The sequence below is a fragment of the Peromyscus californicus genome, unplaced genomic scaffold (genome assembly GCF_007827085.1).
Source record: "Peromyscus californicus insignis strain IS unplaced genomic scaffold, ASM782708v3 Scaffold_4__1_contigs__length_199733344, whole genome shotgun sequence".
NCBI lineage: Eukaryota > Metazoa > Chordata > Mammalia > Rodentia > Cricetidae > Peromyscus > Peromyscus californicus.
In genome coordinates this window covers 41,056,189-41,079,160 of record NW_026294562.1, presented here as the reverse complement: position 1 = coordinate 41,079,160, position 22,972 = coordinate 41,056,189, and the positions used below count along the sequence as shown (strand labels likewise).

The 22,972-nt window shown below is 42.0% G+C and overlaps 1 long non-coding RNA gene across 1 annotated transcript; it reads right to left on the bottom strand.

Annotated features, from left to right (window-relative positions):
* Nucleotides 1-309: 309 nt before the first annotated feature.
* Nucleotides 310-17,758, bottom strand: LOC128094222 (uncharacterized). The gene is made up of 4 exons (XR_008212888.1): nt 17,659-17,758; nt 5,034-5,220; nt 1,064-1,366; nt 310-401 (listed from the first exon to the last, which is right to left on the bottom strand). It is a non-coding gene; the product is annotated as an uncharacterized LOC128094222 (long non-coding RNA).
* Between the last annotated feature and the right edge of the window lie 5,214 nt (nt 17,759-22,972).

Sequence of the window (22,972 nt, the reverse complement as noted above, 5' to 3'; positions counted from 1 at the left end):
TCCTGTCTGTTGTGCAGATGGTCTTACTCTCTGTGTGCTGCTGTGTATGAGCATTGCCTCATTTCTCATAAAAGCCTTTCTCAAACCAGCAGTGGCAGCAAGTGCTTTTAATCCCAGCACTTTCGAGGCAGAGGTAGGCAGATCTCTGAGTTTGAGGGCAGCCTGGTCTACAGAGCAAGTTCCAGGACAGCCAGAGCTACACAGAGAAACCTTGTTTTGGACAAAAAAAATCAAAACAATTAAAATAACCTGTTTCTTAATCTCTTGATTTTGCGTTCTGTGTTTGAAAATTTCCTGGCTATTATAGATCAGTGCCAGGGGCACTCAAGCCTCTCAGGAAGCTGTCATTCCAGTAGAGAAGCCTGTCCTTGGAGCTTGAGGTTTTTGTTTTCTTTTTACCTCTGGAAAAAAAAAATGAAGAGATGCAACGAAGTATAAAATCTTAACATATAAGAACTGAGACTCACCCCCACATCCTTCAAATCCTGTCTCTAAATTCTGTCTGTGAACTTTCAGAGAAAAGAATATGGGACCCGTGTCACAGGTCAGCTTTCTTATGGGTGAAATGACACCCACTGATGTGAAGTGGAACTAAGCAGACTAAGTGATTAGAACTCTCCAGAGGAACAGAACCTCTGGAGAGGTAGAATGTAATCATGCAGGGGATTTGTTGAATTATTTGCACAATGGCTTTCTGAAACCTAGAGAGAGTCAGGAAAACCAGCAGCCATTTAGTTCAGCAAGCTGGTCGCATCAGAGCAAATATGTCCAATGATACAGCCTTAGTCTGAGGCTGGTCTGGAAGATGCCTGGAGAACCACTGGAGCAAGTGTTCATCCCAACAGTGAAGGATCTTGCCGAATATCTGAAAGCCCCCATTTCCAAAGAGTCAGCGTACACGTGTTTGTGAATTTTCCCCTCTGGCCACTTTTTGCTCCAGCTGGTATCCCAAATGACTGAATGCTTCCCACCTTCAGAATGGGGCTTCCACCCCAGTTCGCTGACCCGCAGGCCAGTCATCTCCAGAAACACTCTCCCAGACACAGCCAGATGTATGTCTTACCAGTTTTCTGAATGGCTCTCAATCTGGTCAAGTCTCCAAGATTAATGATGACACTGAAGAAGCAGAGAGACAATGACAGCCATGTGGATACCGAGTGACAGTAAATGTTGGCACAGGAGGGTAAGGTCTGGAGATCTACCATAACCTTAAGAATACACAGACTGGGGCTGGAGAGCAAGTTTGGCAGTTAAGAGTACTTGTTGCTCATTCAAATTACCTGAGTTCCATTCTGAGCATCCTTATGGTGGTGCACAACCATCCTTCAATTCATCTCCTGGGGGATACAACACCTTCTTCTGATCTCTGTTGGCACCAGGGATTCATGTAGTATACATACATACACACAGGCAAAATACTCATAAAAATTTTATGAAAAATAAAAAAAATTTTTAAATTTTTTTTAAAAGAGTACATAAACTTGGGACTTTAGATTCATGGTTTTGTGTTGAATTCATCACTGCAGTAGCACCATTAATTAACTCTCTTCGGGCTTCAAGTCATTTTTTAAAAAGCATTGACAGAAGTATAGAGTAGATAATGCTATATTCTATAACCATCGCTATAAGAAGAAAAATCATATACTTATAGTGTGTATAAAGTGATAGAAAATATGTTAAAAGTAATGGAAGGAAGTGTTGACTATTCTCACCAAAACTGTGTTACCATAATTGTTACTTTCTTTTCAAGTAGATAATTCTTTTAAGCTGTAATTATTAATGCATATTAATATGTACATGTTAATAGATTTCACAGTGACCTTGCCACACATGCATATATCAGGCTAATTTCTACTAATGATATCATACATTGTGGTTTCCCAAATGTGACATGCGGGGGCTATGGGACCTGGCTCATACAACAGCAGAGAGAATTAGTATTCCTGCTAGTGTGTCATCTTGGAAGCAAAAGGAGTGATTTCAGAAAGGAAGAGGTCACGGTAGAACCAGCAGAATAATAATGCCTCAATAATCAGCCAAGTTCTATTAAGATAATGAATGCTTCTAGAAGACAGCAGGAGTGGAGAGGAGAGGAATTAAGTGATGAAATGGCACTAACTAGATGTTCCTGGGCTGGGGTTATGAAACAACCTGGGTCAGAACACAGAGGGGGAAAAAAAATCTTAATTTTGTTAATGGAAAGAGTTCTCTTCTCTGAAGCTATCTTTCATTTTGTACATTATTTTCAAAGGTGGGTTTGTTTATGTGAGCTTTGCACATTCTTTTTAAATGCTTATTTTATTTTATGTGTATGAGTGTTTCACCTGCATGTATGGAGGTGCACCGTGGGTGTGCCTGGTGCCTGGAAGGCCAGAAGAGGGCAAATTTCCTGGAAATGGAGTTGTGATGGTTTTGAGCCACCTGTGGGTGCTGGGAGTGGCAACTGCTTTTCATGACTGAGCCATCTCTCTAGCCCCCCACACTCTTATTTTTATTATGACTTTGAGCTGCTATATGGTTTCTCCAAAATTAATGAAGTGACAGTGTTCCATCCAGTCAAATGGAAACCATTAACAGGGAGGGAGTGATGGGGCTGGTGGAAGGGAGGCAGGGTGTTAAAGCTGTCACTACAGGCTCTAAGGCAGCTTTCAGTAGCTAAGGCCCTGACAACAGTGCTCCCCTGGGCCAGTGTTTTTACATCAATGTAGCTGGAGAATTCCTAATCTGAAAACCCAGAATCCAAAATGCTTCAGTCTCTGGAACAATTAGAATGCTCACAAGACAGAAGTAACACAAAACAAAACAAAACAAAAACCTTACACTGAACCTCATGTGAACAATGCAGTGCTGCGGGATGGTCTGTATGTCAAATGTGTTGCTGATTGGTCAATAAATAAATCACTGATTGGTCAGTGGCCAGGCAGGACGTATAGGCGGGACAAGGAGGAGAATAGAGCTGGGAAGTGGAAGGCTGAGTGAGGGAGACACTGCCAGCCACCATGATGAGAAACAGCATGTAAAGATGCCGGTAAGCCACGAGCCACATGGCAAGGTATAGAATTATAGAAATGGATTAATTTAAGCTATAAGAACAATTAGCAAGAAGCTGCCACGGCCATACAGTTTGAAACCAATATAAGTCTCTGTGTTTACTTGACCGGGTTTGAGCGGCTTGGGACTGGCGGGTGAAAGAGATTTGTCCTGACTGTGGGCCAGGCAAGAAAACTCTAGCAACAAATGGTGCCCAACGTGTTGGCAAGAGTTTCAACCTAAAACCTGAGTAAAAAGATTCTAAAACAGAACTAAAAACAGCTCCTAGTTGTCTCTTTCAAGCTAGCGGCAGCCTGTGTGTTTGAGCTGCTATGGCGGGTTCCTGGCGTGCATGCTCCACCTGCAGTATGGCGGGAATGAGGCCTCTGCAAGTGGCACATTAAGCTGTGTGGTGGATTTAGCCTTTGCTAGTACAAAAAAAAAAAAGAGGTTTCTGGGCTACACGCTGCTTTGATAGAAGCATAGACCCACTATTTCTGAGAGTTGATGGCTCCCAGAGCTGGCGGAAAATGTATCACCACCATGTTGGGAAGCTAAAGTGGGCAGAGCCAGCAGCGCCAGCGCCGTTTCAGGCTTAGAATGCTACAGTTCAAAGCAATAGGCTCAAGCTAATATAAAAAAATAAGCCACGTAAAGATGGTTACCACACAGAGAATCTGGATTATGTTCTCTTTGATATTCGTAACTAAAGAAAAACATTTGATTACAAAAGCTGTTGAGTTATGCCAAAATGTATATTTTAAAGGTACCTTGACTTCAACATTTGGATATAAGGATATGTTACTTTGGAAAGGAGACTCTGCTTTTGTTTCCACAGAAAGCCAGAGGATATGGATTTGTTCCAGATTAAGACACATCAGGTTTGACCAGCCAAGACCACCTGAAAGGTCTCCGATGACACCATGGCCCAGATGATCCAACATCCAGAACCATTTCAAGGCAACTGGCTCAGATGATACAGCCTCACGGACTACTCCATGATCCTAAAATTTTCTTTGTTTCCCCAGAAGATACAGCACCCCCCTCCAGCAGGAAGTAGTAAGAGAAGCTACGCCTAAATTCCCAAATATACCAAGCTGACTTTGGAGATGTGTAAAGGTTAAAACCTTCTTTTTTAAGAAAAGAAAAGGGGGAGTGCTGTGGGATGGTCTGTATGTCAAATATGTTGCTGATTGGTCAATAAATAAATCACTGATTGGTCAGTGGCCAGGCAGGACGTATAGGCGGGACAAGGAGGAGAATAGAGCTGGGAAGTAGAAGGTTGAGTGAGGGAGACACTGCCAGCCGCCATGATGAGAAACAGCATGTAAAGATGCCGGTAAGCCATGAGCCATGTGACAAGGTATAGATTAATGGAAATGGATTAATTTAAGCTATAAGAACAATTAGCAAGAAGCTGCCACGGCCATACAGTTTGAAACCAATATAAGTCTCTGTGTTTACTTGGTCGGGTCTGAGTGATTGTGGGACTGGCGGATGGCAGAGATTTATCCTGACTGTGGGCCAGGCAGGAAAACTCTAGCTACAATGCAGTCAAGACGCAGATATGCTGACTACATAACATAAAATCTGGAGTTCAGGATGCAGATCAGTGGTAGAGTTCTTGTCTAGCATGCTTGAAGCTCTACTTTCAGCCTTCAGCACCACAAGCAAAAGAAAACAGACAGTATCAAATTATCCTAAGACCTTGTGGTAAAGTACACATGAAATGAAATGAAATGAACTTCATATTTTAAACTTGAGTTCCATACCCAAAACATCTTACTATGTTTATGATATTCCACAATTCAAAATAATCTGAAGTCAGACATGCTTTTCATCTGAAAGCTTTTTGGATAAGAAATATGCAGCCTGTATTATCTATAAAGGATACACATTATTAGTCTCACTTTGCAAAAGCAGAAAGTAAGTCTCAGTGGGGTTGACTTGCCTGAGTTATATAACCCCAGGATACTCAAAACTTGAGCCAGGGACTCGCATACCCTTAATTTCCCAGGGGGACACCAACTGTGACACCAGCACTTGGTCCACAGAACCTTCTTCCGTGGAAGAGTCTCAATGTTCACTGGACATACTGTTCTCCATGACTCTCCAGCAACAGGGTGGGACTTCCATCGCCGACATCTTCCCACAGTTGTCCAGCATTGTTTTCCCCTTACTGTTTCCTGACTGGAAAGGAAAAACTATGGCTGTTAAATGCTGCCTGGTGAAACAGACTTTCACAAAGTGGCATCCCTTTGAAGGCTAATGTGTTTCCCATCTCTTGAAAATCAAAGAGGGCCTGGGCAGTGGTGGCACATGCCTTTAATCTCAGCACTCGGGAGGCAGAGGCAGATGATCTCTGTGAGTTTGAGGCCAGCCTGTCTACAGAGTGAGTTCCAGGACAGCCAGGAATGTTACGCAGAGAAACCCTGTCTCAAACAAAACAATAACAGCAATAATAACAGTAATAGTAATAGCAATAATAATAATAATAATAACCTTTTAAAAGGCTGTTTTCTCTTTTAATTATGTTTATCTTGGTACCTAACCTCCTTTTGCTGTTTACTTTGTGGTTTTTCTCTGGCTCAGGGAACATTTGTTAAAGCTGTATATTAAAGACTCGGTGCCACAAAGGCTACAAAGATAAAACAACTTGGACCACAATGTAATGCAAATCTTCTGAAATAATGGGGGGCAGAGGGCATCAGGGAAGTAGAGGAGGCCTTAGAGAATAAGAAGTCACCTGAAATTGAGGTAGAACCAGACACCCAGGATGTGAACACAGAGATGTGTAGAAAATAACAGGAGTTATAGGAGTAAATGTGGAAAAAATGGGAGAGCATGTGGTATGCATAGCAAACTGTTTTTGTATTTAGACTGGGTGTCTAGTCCATTTGTACATATTCTAAAGTAAGACTGTTATTTATATTTTTTAATTGTTGAGGGGGAAATATTGAAAGAAAACTTTGACTTCTAAAGATAAATTGTATAAATTTCAGATTTTAGGGTTCATCATAACCCTATTGCTATGCTATTGATGCACAGCCACACTCACTGCTGAAAAATGTCTCTGGCTATATTCATACCAAAACAGCAGAGCTGAGTTCTTTGGATATGGGTGTAGAGCCTACCATATTTACAGAAAAGCTCGCTGGTTCCTAATTTAGAAGAAGCCCACCAGAAAACAATGGGAAAGTTGTGCTGATCCAATTGCCCATCTGACCCTTGGTAACAGTTCCGTTCTTGACTTTGCCTAATATTGCCGCACCCATCTGTGCGGACCTTTTCCAAATCTCACTCTCTCAAGGGTTATTTGCTAATTATCTGACAGCAATTTTGCAGTCCTCCTTAAGCTCTGATGGAATGATAACCAGTTAGTGTTAACTCTGCCACCTAGGTTACACTGGGCAGTTTAGAGAACCCGAAACAAAGAATTGCCTGAGGTTTGCAAATTAAGCCTTTCTTCAACATTTGTCTCATGATATAGGCAGCTAGTTCTCACACCTACCAAAAGCGAAGTTCTGTTGATTTCATGATTACCTCTTCAGTTGGTTAGGTTAAAAGGGAGCCATTTGCTGCAAAACTGTGCCTTGGGGAGGAAAAAAATGTCAGGAATTACCTGTCAATAATTGACAGCTATCAGAAAGAAGTGAGCCTGTGCTTGCCTTTGGTTAATGAGGGAGCTTGGCGTAGCTGTTGTTACTCTGGAGCCTTTTCATGAAGGTGAAACCAGCTTCTGGATGGATTGGAGCTGAGATTAGAAATGTCAGGTGCAGGGTTCTCTAACTTTAACACTGGGAAGAATCACCAGGGAACCCTTCTAAACTACAGATGATCTGACCTCACACCCAGAGAGTCTGTGGGGTACGGAAGGCAGTATTTCAAAGGAACTAAACTGTGATTTATACTCAGGCATATGTAATTTCTTAAATGAGCCAACAAAAAGTATAGCTCATCATAAGTCTGGGCTCACTAGATACATATACACATACGTGTTCAATCTAGTAACTGTTTTTAACTTTCTTGGATTATTAGTTTGTAAGGGTTGGCCAGTTTGCCCATAGACTGAAGGTGACCTATTGCTATTTGGGGAATACAATTTTATTGGCTATGGTGATATTTTTCATCCGTGGCTGCTTTGTGCCTCAGTGGTAGAGCTGGTGAGTTTAAAGGCAGACATGCTTTGGGCATAGAGCTCTGAAATGTTGACTATCTTTCTTTGTGCAGAAATATTTTTCTAAGCTGTGGTTTACACTCTACAAACCTCCTTTTTGGTGCTATCCTCACAAAGAACATTGTGGATCCCTTTCCCACTTCAAGAGGGGTAATTGTAATCTGCAGCAGCAGCTAAGGATAGGCATATAGACATTTCTGTGACACTTCTGCCAAGAGACAATACAGTCAAATCCTTTTCTCCTTCATGATTTATAGTCTCTCTTCTTATTGTTGTGGATGTTGCTCTGTATGCTATGAATGTGTTGTTCTGATTGGTTGATAAATAAAATGCTGATTGGTCAGTAACCAGGCAGGAAGTATAGGTGGAATAAGCAGACAAGGAGAATTCTGGGAAGAGGAAGATGCCAGCCCACTGTCCAAGGAGCCACATGTAATGGCACATGGGTAAAGCCACAGAACATGTGGCAACATATAGATTAACAGAAATGGGCTGAGTTTAAATGTAAGAGCTAGTCCACTGAGCTAGTAGGTCTGAGCTAATGGCTGAGCAGTTTTAATTAATATAAGCCTCTGTGTGTTTACTTGGGTCTGAGTGGCTGCAGAATGGGCAGGACACAGAAAAACTTTCAGCTACATCTTATTCTGTCTTAGGAGATGGATTACAGAAAGGAAAGGGGACTAGAGCAGAAAAAGAGAAAAATGCTACTTTTGCTTTCAGCTGATTTAGGTTTAATCCTCAAAGAGGGAAGTCTAAAAGGGGTCATTCAGCTTCACAGCTCAGGGCCGGCATTGAGGTAGGGCTGGGAAGATGGAATGAGCCTGCCATTGGCAGCCATTGTGTCTTGTTTACAAGCTCTCTTCAACTGAGAGAATACTAAAATATTATGACATTTCCTTCTCATACAAATAGAATTCCCTCCATTGCCTTGTTCTTCTGGAGAGTTCTTTTTCTATATGTTATGGACTAAATTGTGCTCCCCCAAATTCATATGTTAAATTCCTAAAATCCAGCACTTCAAAATGTCACTGTCTTTGCAGATAGACATCCTGAATGAGGTACCTAATTGAAAACAAGTTTGTCAAGCCCTAATTTAGTATGACTGCTGTCCTTATAGCCCTTATAAGACATAAGGGTATGTAGAGAAACTACTATGTGAAGGCCCAGGCAGAAGGCAGCCATCAGAAAATCAGGGATAAAGACTACCAAAAAAAAAAAAAAAAAAAAACAGCCCTTGATTCCAGACATCTAGTCTCTATAGCGGTAAGAAAGTTAGCCTCTTTCTGAGGCATCCAGTCTATGCAACATTATTGTGGCAGCCTTAGTTATTACTCTACCATGGTATATCAGTACTGTATATGCTATGTGTACTGTACTGAATGAAAACTGTACTCCATGTAGTACATTAATAAGTACTCCATGTAGAGCCTTTCTACAAATGAAGAAGAAGCATGCTGTATCTATGTCATCTTAATTATCCCGTCTCCCATCATACAGTTCACCTTGGCTCCACCCCCCCACCCCCCCACATATACATATGTATGTATATGCTTTTGTTTAATTATGGAGGGGTATTGCATGCCACAGCAAGTGTATGGAGGTCAGAGGAAAACTTGCAGGAATTTGTTCTTGTCTTCTACCATGTGGGTCCTACAGATCAAATTTGGGTCATTAGGCAAGCACCTTCACCCACTAAAACATTTCACGGGTCATTGGATATACTATCCAAGTGTTTCAACCTATTCATGCAACAAGCGCATTTCTAGGTTGCCATTTTGCCAATTTTACTACCCCTTTCCTGACTCTGCTGAGTGCCCTTTTGTAACCAAATGCAAGGTTTTTGAGAGTGCTGGTAAAATGCACCAGGAGGTAAAAAGAGTCAAGAGGTTGATTGCTCACAACGAGAGAGCCCTGGGATTCATTCCACATACGTATTTCCCAAGCAAGGAAAGCTTCATGAAGGCTTGAGAACTCTAAGGAACTGTTCAAATGACCAGGGCCTGTGCCTTGTCTTCTCTGGCTCTTTACAGCTTTCTCTCCATCAGCATCGACTCTCTGTTCTCTCTACTTCTGGTCTATCTTTTGTTTGGGCACTGGCCACTCTCTTGAACTGTTCAGCGGCTTCTTCTTCAGCTGCCAATAACCCACCGCCTCACCACGTCTGCACCCTTGCCTACCGTCCACTTGTCTCTCACTTTAGCTAACAGGCAGCAGCTAGCTGCCTGGCTGCTTTTGCAGGCTGGCCTTCCAACGGCTCAGCTATTGCAGTCACTGACACTCCAGCTCTACCATTGCTGCCACTCGATCATCACGTCATCCTGCATCATTAAAGGCAGACAAGAAAAGACCACTTAAGAGAGGCACAGGGGGCATTTAGACCAATCATGGCACACTTTATATACAGATGTAGAGTTATGCCTATGCCGATCATGGTCTTGCCCCTTTACCACCAATCATGGCAGTTCCTTTGCTAGACCACCAGAGGAGGTTTCCTTCTCTGTCTTACACAGAAATGGTTGCAGGGTCCCTTTGAGTACACTAAGGCTTATGTTAGCAGAAAGTCTGGTATAAACTGAGACAGCCCTGGCTGAGGTTATGCCTTCAGAGGCTGGAGCCCTCAGCTGTGATCACTGAGTGGGTTTACAAGGCATCTGTGGAGTGTTCAAACTACTGGTCCTGGCATAAAGGTCCTCTATATGGCTGTTCCACTGGTAGTCCTTTGTTCAAGGTAAACAAAGAATCAAGGAAGAGTCCAGCAGTTGCTAATTAAGAGGTCAAATTGCCCATTCTCCAACATCTCTGCTCGTTTACAGGAAAATACACATAAGAAGGAGTGCTCACAGTAAAGAACCTATAGCTAACACTAATGATGATTTTAATGGATTTCTAACAGTACTTAACACCTACCCAGGGTCCAAGTTAATACTCCTGATTCACACCTCCTTTACGGAGCAAGGAATTGGTGAAGAAGTATAGAATGTAATGATGATGTCTGGTTGCTTCTAGCCTCTCTGGACAAAGTGACAAGGGAAAGAATGAACTCAAACAGGAGTTTTCCTGATTCCAGATGCACATAAACAATCTAAAGATTTCTACCCATGCCCCGGGAGAGAACAATCTTCCCTCTAGCAGCCTCTTGGGTGACACTATTCCTAGGGAGACAGAAATAAATGTTTACTGACAACAGATAAAGAATCAAAGGCCAACTTGGTGAATCAAAGGGTCTTATCAGGGTTATTTATAGGAATACACATCAGGGGTTTCACATGGGGATAAATCACCTGAAGATAGTTGCATCATCAAAAGTGCACCCAGCATGGTTGAAAGCTCATGAAAGTTAGAAACCTAGAGTGCATTGTCAACAGGTTGGAGATTGTCTATTCATCCCTGAGAACTCAGGTAGTCTGAGGTTCTTCTAGGCAGCTTGGCTAGTCTGAGCCCTTACTGCTTATATATGCTTGGGGATGAAAGGACTTAGTGAATCTGGTCAGTTTTCAAGGACTTCCTGAAGTCACTGAGTTGTTTACTTCCTGGGTTTAACAATCTTCCCTATAGGATGTTTCGATTCCCCTTGGAATATCCTATTGTTTATATTGTAAATATCCTGTGTCTTAACAAGTTTACCTCTTAGAACATCCCATTGTTTTTACCTCCTCTTTTAATATCTTGTGTCTTAATGAGTTTCCATCCAAGACAAAAGATTTTAATTTTGGAGGAAACTGATCTACAACACAGCCACGGGACTGATAGTACCAAAAGCCAAACCCAGGTCTTCCTCATACAATTGGCTAGTTTACAATGCAAGTTTAAGTTCCAGCCTCAAAGGTTGTCAGCAGTTACATGAATTTGAAAGCAGTGGGATACTGTAACTTGGGGTGGAGAAAAGGAGAGGGCATGAATTTTAAAGAGCAGGATTCTGTAACTTGGGATAGAGATGTGTGGGACGTGACTGAAGGCATTGACCTCTCAGATTCTGATATGTTTATCCTCTCCTCCACAAACACATAGGAACTCTACTATTAGTAGAGGATGCATGCCCATCAGTATTGCTTTCTCTGCCCTTTCCTGGAAGAATTAATCCTATAGTGTCAAAGGAACTGCTATTGATTTTCCCTGAAGGAGATGCCCCTCAATGCCCAACCATTTTTGTCTCTAGATCTATAATCAGATGGGAGGCTCAACAAGCCCCTAGAGGTGAGGTACACAGTGTAACCCTTGAGGAGGTACACTAAAACTCCTGAAGAATTTAACGAGTTCTTTAGTCCATGCAAGTAGATGTTGGGGTTGTATTTTTGAGAATGGACTTTTAAGGGGGTAAGATTAGAGTGGAGGGACCAGAAAAATAAAGCAGTCTGAGTTTATCAATGTGGACCCACTGGGCAGAAATTCTGAGTTTAATGTTGAAGCTCAGGTAGTTCAGAGAAAGAAAAGGGCACAAGCCATTTATTTGATTGGTTGTTTGAAGTTTGGGTGAAAAGATGGCTGTTAATGAGCTAGTGATGTCTGAAATACCTTGGTTTAATGTCAGTGGAGGAATTCAGAGGATCAGGAAGATTTGAATGTTGTGAACTTGCCTTGTAAACCTAATCCTCCACAATGGTTAATGGTAGGAAGAAACAGGTGTTTGTATGGGGGTGAGAGGAATATCAACATACTCAAAAAGTTCTGCCATTGCCCTAGTCTGTGTCCAAGTCACTACAGTTGGAGATGTGGCTGTTACAATGGATAAGTTAAATGCAACAGGCATAGTTGGAAAAAGAAATAGCAAAATTCAAGTGGCCGAAGTGAATGACCGACATCAAGGTCAGTGTGCTTATTATGTTGGCATATGGGCAATGCTTACAATAGTCTGACTCGTGCATACCATTGATGCTGGCTATTGAATCATAATATTCCCCGAAATGAAAAGTACTTGGACTTTCCTTTGGGCCGTCAGCTCACAAATAACAACATGGAGACTAATTATTAATCATGAAACTTGGTTTTTAGCTTAGGCTTGTCCCACTACCTCTTATATCTTAAATTAACTTGTTTCTATTAATCTATGTTCTGTCATGTGGCTTTTTTTATCTCTCCTTCATTTTGTATATCCAACTTGCTCCACATCTCACTGGCATCTCTTCCTCTTCTTCCCAGAGTCCTCTCCCTCCCTGGAAGTCCTGCCTAGTTTCTCCTGCCTACCTATTGTCCATTTAGCTCTTTATTAAACCAATCAGAGTCATCATACCTAAACAGAGGTATGAGACACATCTTTACAGTGTACAAAAAGATTTTCCCACACCAATGAAATATATAGGATGCCTACAAAGTTTTTGTTTGATCTATGTAAGTAGAAAAATTTCAGGGCAAATGACTAAAAAGCTACTTTGAATCAGCAGCAGAAACTCATGACTCATCAACTAATTTCCACATTTGAAGCAGTGCATGGATCTAGACCTTCTTGAATGAAGAATACCAAAAAGGTTTGCTATAGATCTTCCTCCCATCTTTTCCCAAGAGACTTCTAGCCTTTTACTAGGTTAACTGTGCACTGATAGAATGAAAGTAGTTCTACCTTTGGGGGACTACAAAGACACTGTCTCTGAATTGATATCTGCTCCAAGAGACCTGCCCAAAGCATTGTGGCCTGCCAGTTACAGTAGGGGGTTATAAAGGGCAGGTCATCAGTGGAGTTTTATCTGAAGTCTAGCTCATAGTGGGCCCAGTGGGACAAGTGGGCCCCAGAACTCATCCTGTGGTCATTTCCCTAGAATTTCTACTTAATATAGATATACTTAGCGGTCAGAAGGATTCCTACACTGGCTTCCTGACCTTATAGTTGAGGAATATTATGGATGGAAAGACCAAACGGAAACCATTAGGGATTCCTCTACTTGGAAAGAAGTGAACTAAAGGCAATTTCCCATCCCTAAAGAGCTTACAGTGATTACCATCACCATCCAGGGCTTGAGGGATACATGGGTGGTGGTCCCACCGCATTTCCTTTTGACTCTCCTATTTGACCTGTTCAGAAGTTGCACGGATCATGGATAATAAAAGTTATCATAAACTTAATCAAGTGGTGACTCCAGTTGCAGCTGCTGTATGAAATGTGCTTTCCTTGTTTGGGCAATTTAACACATTTCCTAATAGCTGGTATGCAGCTATTATCTCTGCAGACATCTTTCCCATACTTATCCAAAGGACCACTAGAGTGATTTACTTTCAGCTGGTGAAGCCAAAAGTACACCTTTATGATTTTGTGCCCAGGGTATATCACTTCAACAATCCTGTATCATAACTTAGTTCTTAGGGATTTTGATCATCTGTCTCTTACACAAGGTATCACACCAGTCCATTATATTGATTATATTTTGCTGTTTGGACCAAGTGAGTTGGAGGTAGCAACCACTCTGGACTCCTTGGTAGAACACACGTACATTATAGAGTAGGAAACAAACCCAACTATGGGAATAGTTTTCTCTGAAAATACCTCTTGCCTTCAGAAACGAAATTTTTGCCTGACTTTGTAACTAAGTTAATAATATGCTTAGAAACTATTTCAAACTATAGACTCAATCAATTTCCCTACTGTGTATTCAGCCTGTTCAAGCTTAACTGCTTTTAAGAGAGCAATGTAACCAACCTTACTATGCTTTAGACTTCTCATGCAATCAATTTTTACAACATAAGCTAAACGCATAGTCTTAATCTTTTTTTTTTTTTTTTTTGGTTTTTCGAGACAGGGTTTCTCTGTGTAGCTTTGCGCTTTTCCTGGAACTCACTTGGTAGCCCAGGCTGGCCTTGAACTCACAGAGATCCGCCTGGCTCTGCCTCCCGAGTGCTGGGATTAAAGGCGTGCGCCACCACCGCCCGGCAAGTCTTAATCTTAAATCATGTATTCTTCCATATCCCTGACTCAGAATAATATGTGAATGTATGTGTGCATGCAAATCTATACACACATGCATGTGTGTACCCACACACTAATCATTTGCTCAAAGAAGCCAATAGGTTGAAAACAACTTAAAGAAAACAAATATCCATCGTTAATGTTGAAAACAACATGTAGATATAGATTAATAATGTCTGTTTATGGTTTTGAGTGCTTTTGTGGGTGAATAGGTATGATGGCTAGTTTTATGTCATCTTGACTCATGTTTGAGTAATTTTGGAAGAAAGAATCTCAATTAAGAAAATGCCACCATAGGTTGTCCTGTGGGGTAATTTGTAGTGCATTTTGTTAATTAGTGGTTGATGTTGTGGACTCAAACCAATGTGGGTAGTGTCACCCCTGGGCTGGTGGTCCTAGGTACTGTGAAAAACCAAGCTGAGCAAGCCATGGGGAGCAAGCCAGTAAGCATCACTCATCCATGGATTCTGCATCAGTTCCTGCCTCCAGATTCCCACCTGGAGTTCCTACCCAGACTTCTCTTGGTGATAGACTACAAGATATAAAATTAAATAAACCCTTTCCTCTCCAAGTTGCTTCTGGTCATGGTGTTTTATCACAGCAACAGAAACCCTTCTAGGACAATAGAATTCAGTAAAGTAAAGCTTTCCTTTGTTAATTGTGGTAAAACATTTATTTGATTAAGACAAGAGATTCCTCATTCCTTTCCCATAGCATGTTTTCTGTGCTGTTCAATAAGTGTCTTAGAGTTTCTACTGCTGTCAAGAGACACCATGACCACAACAACTCTTTTTTTTTTTTTTTTTTTTTTTTTTGGTTTTTCGAGACAGGGTTTCTCTGTGTAGCTTTGAGCCTTTCCTAGAACTCGCTTTGGAGACCAGGCTCACAACAACTCTTATAAAGAAAAACATTTAATTGAGGCCTGTTTATAGTTCAGCAGTTTAGTCCATTGTCATCATGGTGGGAAGCATGGCAGCACACAGGCAGACATGGTGCTGGAGAGAAGCTGAGAGTTCTACATCCGGATCTACAGACAGCAGGCAGAGCAGAGACACTAAGCATGGCTTGAGCATTTGAAACCAAAGCCCACCCCCAATGACACACTTCCTCCAAAAGGCCACACCTACTCCAACAAGGCCACACCTCCTAATCCTAGTCAGGTATCACTATCACTTCCTAAAGACCAAGTATTCAAATATACAAGCCTCTTGGAGCCATTCCTAGTCAAACCATCACACCTATGATTCCTGCTCTAGCTACAATGCTTTCTGTCCCGAAGAATATACTTCTGTTCTCATGGGGTATGTCCTATGATTGATTGATCCAGGAAGAAAAGACTGGGGCCCAGTTTACAAATGGTTCTGCACACTAGGCAGGGACTGCCCGGAAGTAGGCAACTGCAGCCGTACATCACCTTTGGGGACAACCTTGAAGGACAGTGGTGAGGAAAATATTCACCATGGGCAGAGTGTCGGACAGTGCACATGATTGCATTTTGCTTGGAAGAGAAACAGCCAGATGTGAAATTATATACTGTTACAGTCAGTGCTGATTGTCAACTTGACAGGCTCTAGAATCACCTAGGAGATAGGCTTCTGGGCATACCTGCGACAGATTATCTAGATGGGGTTATCCTCTGGTCATGCCTGTGAGTGATTACTTGGATTCAGTAAATTGCAGTAGGAATATGTACCTAAAAGTGCTTGGATTCTGGACTACATAAAAAGAAAAAGACTATCAGAGCACAGCAATGCATCTCTCTCTGCTTCCTGACTGAAGATGCAAAGTGACCAGCGACTTTCAGCTCCTGTCGACTTGACCTGCCCGCCATGATGAACCAAATCCTCAAACTGTGAGCCAAAATAAACCTTTCCTTCTTTAAGGTCCTTTATGTCAGGTTTTTTTCCCATGCATATGCTCATGCACGCGTGCACAGACCCCCCCACACACACACACACGACATAAATAAATTTAAAAGAAAAGAAAAAGAATATGGAATAATATGAAAGCTATCATCATATCACATTGTCAAGTGAAGCTACAGAATGAAAATAAAATATGCCCAGATAAGCATAGCTATTTTTAAATACAAAGAACTAAAAAACAATGCATAAAAATAGACTGAGGGAAATTTAATGGTTGCAGAATGATAAAAAGCTCTTTTTAAATTGCGATTGTTCTACTCTCAGATTCAGGCTATACTTCTTTATTAATCATTAATTATTTATATCTTCTTTATACGTATGCCTTTCTTCATCGCTGAACATGAGTGGCCACATTACGCACTGAGACAATGACTGGATTCTAGGAGGGATCTTCTACCCACACGGTGTCCGTGAGCTCCAGGAGGTCAGTGAAGGTGAGCTGCCGCTCAGGGGGCGCTGGCTGTGCCCAGCTATTCTCATGATTGTGATCTCTGGGAGGACAGGGCTGTCAAATACTCGTATGAAGAGTTACAAGGAACATTAGTTCAAAAAGGGCAGCAGAGAAAACTAGGCAGAAAAATCTCACTAGGTCTCAAAATCTAAAAGAGTTCTCCCATTTTAACCCTTTCAGGTAAAGATACACCAAACACAAGGCAGTTTTCAGAATGGTATTCTGCCCCCTCCTCCCTCTTCTTCCCTAAACAACATCTCTTGTAAATCCCTCAGATACAAAACAGATCAAAACAGCTGCTGTGGTAAAAATAGGGGTCAGACCATGTGTTCTGCTCCGCCTGATCCGTGTAGATCTGAGGCTTCTCACAGAATCATCTGGAAAGTGCTGTTCAAACAAATGTAACTGGCTGAGGAGCTGTCTGGAATGGAGCACTGTCACTAGGACCCTATTGTGGTCTGAAAGGACAGCCAGGGAAAAGGGCCCATTAAGAGCAGCTGTGTCTACATTCCCAGCTACTTGAGGAGAGCATCTGTGCCTGTCTCCAGCCCCATCTCCCAAGGAGCCCTGACCTTATTTGAGCTGGAATTGCACAAAGGGATTGTGGTCCAAGCTCGGCCCAGTGGGTGCTGACTACCCTTCTGTTTACCATCCATCAGTAGGGGGCAGTTCCAGCTCCCTTTGATTTCGGTGGCTCAGGAGCAGTGAGTTTAGACCTGAGATGAATAAACAGCGTATCATTTGGCATTGGCATGGTTCCTGGTAGCCAGGGCCAGGCGAGGTTTAAAAAGGATTAGGCTTAGATTAGAAAAGGGGTGGAGACAGTACTAACCCCCACAAGCCCATACTGTGGTCTCTTAAGGGCCTCTTGTTTCATAAGAGGACTGTGGGTTAGCAGTCTCAGTCTTACTATTCCAGAAGTAGAGGCCAGGGGTCAGCTGTTCTGTTCTAGAAGGCCCAGGACACGCTGCTTCTGCAGACGGTCCTCCTGTGAGGGCTCTGGGTCCTCAGCAATTTGAGGAAGGCTCTAGATCTTTTTTTTCTAGAGAGTTGCCACAAGTGCTTGGCACACATGAAAACACGTGCATACATACATACACGCTCGGGCACGCATGCATGCATATGCACACACACACACACACACACACACACACACACACACACACACACACACTTTTCTTACACTTGTAGGTTTTGAACCACTCTGGCCGAAGCTCTTCAGCGGATCTGCAGGGCTCAGGACAGGGAGGCCACATTTATCCCTCATGGAGGCAGGATGGTGCCCTGCCAGAGGCCCCAGCAAGTAGCCAGACTCTTCAGTGACCCCTGTCATGCTGAATGGACCTTGTCACTGGGCCAGGTTTCCTTGGCAGTCTGGCTACTCACTGGGCTCTGGCAGGTGTTCTTGTTTATTACACAAAGTCTTGCTCCATTCCCTGGCGACAGCTTGCAAACCAAAACTATTTCATCTCCCAGGACAAACAGGTGAGTGAGTGAGAGAGAGAGAGAGAGAGAGAGAGAGAGAGAGAGAGAGAGAGAGAGAGAGAGAGAGAGAAGAGAGAGAACAAAACAAAACAAGACAGACAGCTTTGCAAAAGCACCACTTTCTAGGTTCCCTGGAAAACTGTCTTTTTATCCCAGAGTGCCCTGCTCTGGCTGCTTCTGGAGTAACTGCTTGTTTGCCCAGTGAAAGTTGTATGAGATGCCCTCCCCACCCCCAGCCCGATTCTCTCTCTTTCTCTCAGTGGGACTTTCCCTTGCTATTTTAAAACTTGGGAGGGGCTCACATTTTTCACACTCAAGCAATTAGTCTCATCCTGAGGGTCTTATTGGCGAGGGGGGATAAATCCACAGTGTCTATACAAACAGCGTGGGGGAGGTGGTGGTATAGGGAAGGCTAGGAGAAATGTTTCCACCTTTATAGCACCGGTCTGCCTCTTCTCTTTACCACACCAAATCCTGACTGAGAACCCTTGCAAGTAGACTGTTGGGCCCTGATGAGCCGTCTGCCATTCATTTTTTGTGACCCCACCAAATTCTAGTTTTCTCTCGTGTTAAAAATGGTACCAGTACTGAGAATATGGGCGAAGTTGTATCAGATTTCTAACTCCAAGTGAACTTTCAATAACTGTTGATTGCAATATTATAAGCAATTCCTTGTCCCCCCCCCCCCCGACACCACCCTGTGCTGTTACAGTCTGAACATCAGTGTCTCCCCAGAACACACATATTGAAATTACTCACCCGTGTTACTCTGTTAGAGCTGGGCCTTTGGGAGGTGACAGAGACATGATAGCGGAGCCCTCATGAACGGGACCAGGGCCCTTACAGAAGAGTCCTATAGGGAGGGGCTGGAGAGATGGCTCAGCAGTTAAGAGGGATTGCCCCTCTTTCAAAGGACCCGGACTCAGTTCACAGCACCCATGTCAAGCCCCTCACAGCCACCTGTAACTCCAGTTGCAGGAGATCTAACATTTTTCCCTGGTGTCTTTGGCCACCACCCACCCACGCACCCATGATGTGTGTGTGTGTGTGTGTGTGTGTGTGTGTGTGTGTGTGTGTGTGTGTGTGTTGTGTGTGTGTGAGTGTGTGCAATAGATAAATAAATAATCTTTAAAATAAATGAATTTTTAAGAAAAGCCCTCAGAAATCCTCAAAGAGTTGTCTTGTCTACCCACCATGTTACATCATAGCAAGAGGCTTCATCTGTGAATCCAAAAACAAGTCCTCACCAAACACAGAATCAGCTGGCCATTGATCCTGGACTTTCCAGCTTCCAGAGTCTTTTGAAATAAACACCTGTTTTATAAGACTGTTGTTCGAGCAGCCCAAATGACCTAAGGCAAGTGCCTGAAACGCAAATACAGGCTCGCTACCATTTGCACAAGGACATTTCACTTGTTGCACAGAGGATGAACAATATGTAAATATATAAATATTCTGCATCATGTAAGCATCTGGAAAGTTCTAACTCTTAGTATTATTCTTACCAGGGAGGTCGGGGAACATGGGATATATTGCATAGTCTACTACAGAGCAAAAACATGTTTACAAATATTTAATCTCCTCTCTTCCTTTTAATATCACTGCCATACCCATGGAAAAGATAATAAGGGTTTCTGTAAAGATTTATTACAGGTACAAGAAGTCCTATGCCATTTTTCCATCTTTTCAACAACCTTCCCAATGGGTACCATGACTGTCATTACTATACTTCAAATGTTAACATGGGCTCAGAGTCGTTAAGTAAATGGCCCAGGTCCAGAGGACTCCTAAGTATAAAAGCTAGTCATAAATCTAGAGCCTCTTGCTTTATGCTGCTGTCATCTCTTCAAGTTCTTATGTGAGTGCTGTTCCTTTTTCCACTCCCTAAAATGATGCGTTTCAGTAGAGAGTCCATCTTTGCTTGCTTTGACAGGCCTGACAGGCATCCCACCCGAGCACAAGTCTCAGATGGCTTAACACTGTCCAGAGACGACTTGGATTTATTTAAAGCTGACTTCACCTTGTTTCTGAAACTGTTGGATAATTTATACTTTAAACACCCATGCAGAAGATAACCATGCAGGTGCACCCATCCTTCAGTGCTCCTCAGTGAAGAGGGAGAGGTAACAACAGTTGTCACCACACGTGAAGGAGTCCTTCAAACCACGTAAAGACTCGGAGTAGGGCTTTTTAGAAGCACATAGGTGGTGGTCTCCAGTAAATGCTTCATCTCTGTTGGCCCTGGGCAGCTTGGAATCTGAACTAAATTTCCTTGTCTAGTGTCTATATTTTTCTCTGTTCCTGAAAGTGGTAGTTTAGAAAATGTAAAAGAGTTTAAGAAGCCAATAGAGATGATAGAGCCGCATTTCTTAGTGATCGACCCGAGCTCAGATTCAAAACTCACTTATGTTGGAGTAACTCTGGTACAGTTACTTTGTGAAGAATTAGAAAGAAAAACCTTCTGATTCTGGAACAGTTTAAAGATATTTCACCATGAGTCATTCTAATGAAGTTGAAGTAGGGAAACAGAAAATGTTTTCTATGTGTTATTATTATGGGAGAGTCTCCAGGGAACTCAATGAACACCTAAGCCTGAGGCGTTCATAAATACTCTATATTGTATGGCTAGCAGGACTCCTGCTGGGGTAGTTTCGGTGAAAAATGTCCCCTGTAGTTTCACATATTTGAACACTTGGTCCCAGTTGGTGGGGCTGCCAGGAGAGGTTATGGAGACTTTAGCGGGTACAAGCTTGCTGAAGGAAGTATATTACTGGGGTAGGCTTTGAAGGTTCATATCCGTACCTCACTTCTGGTTCGCTCTCCTCCTTCTATGTATGATAAAAAGGGACCAGCTGTCTTCCTGCTCCTGCCACTGTGCCATCCTCTCCTTGGCATGACAGACTTTATCCTTCCAGAACCATAAACCAAAGTCAACTTTTTTTCTTTTAAGTTACTCTTGGTCAGAGTGTTTTATCATAGCAACAGAAAAGGTGTGTGTGTGTGTGTGTGTGTGTGTGTGTGTGTGTGTTAAAATGGGATCTCACTACATAGACCAGGTGTCCTCAAACATATGACAATCTCCCTGCCTCTGCTTTCCAAGTGCTGAGATTATAGATGTGTGCCACTGTACCCAGTGGATCTGGAATTGTGAACTTTTATAATTATGAAAAAAAAAAGACTTCACTGGCAATGGTATTGCTCATTCACCATTTCTCTCTGTTTTCTTTTCTCTCTGTTTTCCCTCTATTTATATAAAATTAAGATACTATAACTAAGAAAATTATTTTAAAAATCAAGATTTTATGACTACATTTGTGCATTTGCAGTATAGAACACTTGTATCCTTGGCAATTGTGGTCCAAGGAATCCAGTGTGGGTTTTTTTCTACCTAAAGTGACCACCAAGTATTTTAAACCTGTTTTAGAGCCTTTTTATTATACTTGCTGCCTATGAATACATAATAAAAGAATTGTATTTAATTCTCCACGTTCTTATATCAACTACATTGAATTGATACCATTTGAAAATATGTCCAGTGGTATGAAAAAATAAAAAGGAATAATTGGGTAAATTGGGGCTTTATTTTCTTCTTTCTATTCTATTTTTTGTAATATATATATATAAGTATTTAAATTCTTCGAAAATTTCATACACACATAAAATGTATTTTCATCATATTTCCACCTACTCCTCGCTCTCCATTTGTTTTCAAAGTCAGATCAGAGGGGAATAGATTTCATTTTAAACACCATCCCATCCTATGTCATCTGGGGCCCTAAGTCCTATGAAGCAATTAGTGATTTCAAATTTACAATCCACAATCTGAGCGGTCTTAATTGCTTGGGTAATTACTTATTTATGCAATATTTATTTAGTTGATTATCACTCCACTTCATCTGAGAGCCTCAATGAGATTCATAAATATTAACTTATTGTAATTATGTTTCATTGCAAGAAAAGCATATGATACAGTTATCAGTCATTTCAAATCACTATTGTCTTGGTAGTTGATTCGAGGCAGTGGCTTATCTAGGTTCTGTAGTGAAGTCATAGTTGTTTGGTGCTGTTGATATACCCTTATAGATTGAGAGAATTCTGGATGATGTTTCAGCATTGCCAGATGATACACACAAGACCCAATACAAGTTCATTCTCGTCTTCTTAAACACTTCCAGTATTTTTTCTTGAAGATACTAGAAATAGTTTTTCTCTTTGTTTTTGTTTTGACACAGGGTCTTGGGGAGTGGATAGCCAGGCTGGACTGGGGCTTGTGATCTTCTGTCTCAGTTTCCCTAGTGCTGGAATTACAGGTGTGTGTCGCCGTAGTAGATATTAGAGACATCTTGAATAAAACGCACATTCTTGAGGTCCTCTAGGTCATGGATCCTTGAACTTCTTCCATTTGAAACTATTTTTAACTAAGAAATTTTTATGCTACCCCGATACATAGTGTTCTGTGCTGTGGGATGTTCTGTATGGCAAATGTGTTGCTGATTAGTCAATAAATAAAACACTGATTGGCCATTGGCTAGGCAGGAAGTGTAGGTGGGACAAGGAGGAGAATAAAGCTGGGAAGTGGAAGGCCGAGTGACAGAGACACTGCCAGCCGCCATGATTAGAAACAGCATGTGAAGATGCCGGTAAGCCACGAGCCATGTGGCAAGGTACAGATTAATGGAAATGGATTAATTTAAGCTGTAAGAACAGTTAGCAAGAAGCCTGCCACAGCCATACAGTTTGTAACCAATATAAGTCTCTGTGTTTGCTTGGTTGAGTCTGAGTGGCTGTGGGACTGGCGGGTGATAGAGATTTGTCCTGACTGTGGGCCGGGCAGGAAAACTCTAGCTACAGTTCTGTGATAGGAATACAAATCAAAGATTTACTGACAATAAATCATAAAGACTTTTATTTTAAAACAGTTCTTTGGTATACATGTATCTTCAGTACTTATTAAAGATAAAAATCAAAATTTTACACTGACAAGATGGTTGTACTTATTTATTTTTACACAG